We start from the raw sequence: 796 nt of genomic DNA, 5'->3' as shown, positions 1-796 counted from the left end.
TTAAAGTTTTACTGGGGAACCAATGAATTTATTGAGCTTACTTATTGAGATAACTGAGGGGTTGCTGAGGTGTATGTACGACCTGAGGGTATGCACATTGGATAGCCTTTACCCCGCATGGGTCATGCCTTCTCTTCTTAGCCTTCCACAGATTGTATATTGTAGCCCTGTGCTGTACTGTTCTGCCTTGAGGAGACTTCTGTACTCAGGGCAGTCAGTGAGTATTCTGCACTATACAACTGATTATAGCCCTGAATAAACTTAACAAGTGTTTACTAAGAAAAATATATATATATATACATATATACTTGTCTATTTTTTTGACATTTGATATTCCATTTATTGTTAGAAAAAGATAAACCTCCACATTGAGACTGTTATAACATTACATGCTGTAATGTTCAAGATCAGCTCCTCTTTAAACTTAACACACTTCTGAAACCTTGTTTTATCCCCATTTTCTTGCATACATATATCATATAGAGACATACGTTTATATTTAGTAGATATAAGCTATTACATAGATGACTAAAGTTATATAAGTTAGAACTTACAGTACTATTCATATATTAAATATTCAAAAGTGCTATTTATAGAAGTAAAAATAAGTATCTATATATACCCTTTCTTTGGTTAAAGTAATGACAAAGAATTAGCCTGGCCAGGAGCAGTCCATAATTTATTTTTTATATTTTTTTCCCATCTGTGCACTCCTACTGGAGACATTTATTTCTTCACATAGCTTAGACTTAATGGCTGGTGTCTTTTCATTTCAATCTGACTCCCTCCAGCATTT

This window comes from Nannospalax galili, unplaced genomic scaffold (assembly GCF_000622305.1).
Source record: "Nannospalax galili isolate Female #2095 unplaced genomic scaffold, S.galili_v1.0 scaffold187, whole genome shotgun sequence".
In the NCBI taxonomy this organism is placed as follows: Eukaryota; Metazoa; Chordata; class Mammalia; order Rodentia; family Spalacidae; genus Nannospalax; species Nannospalax galili.
Note: the sequence above shows the minus strand (reverse complement) of the source record.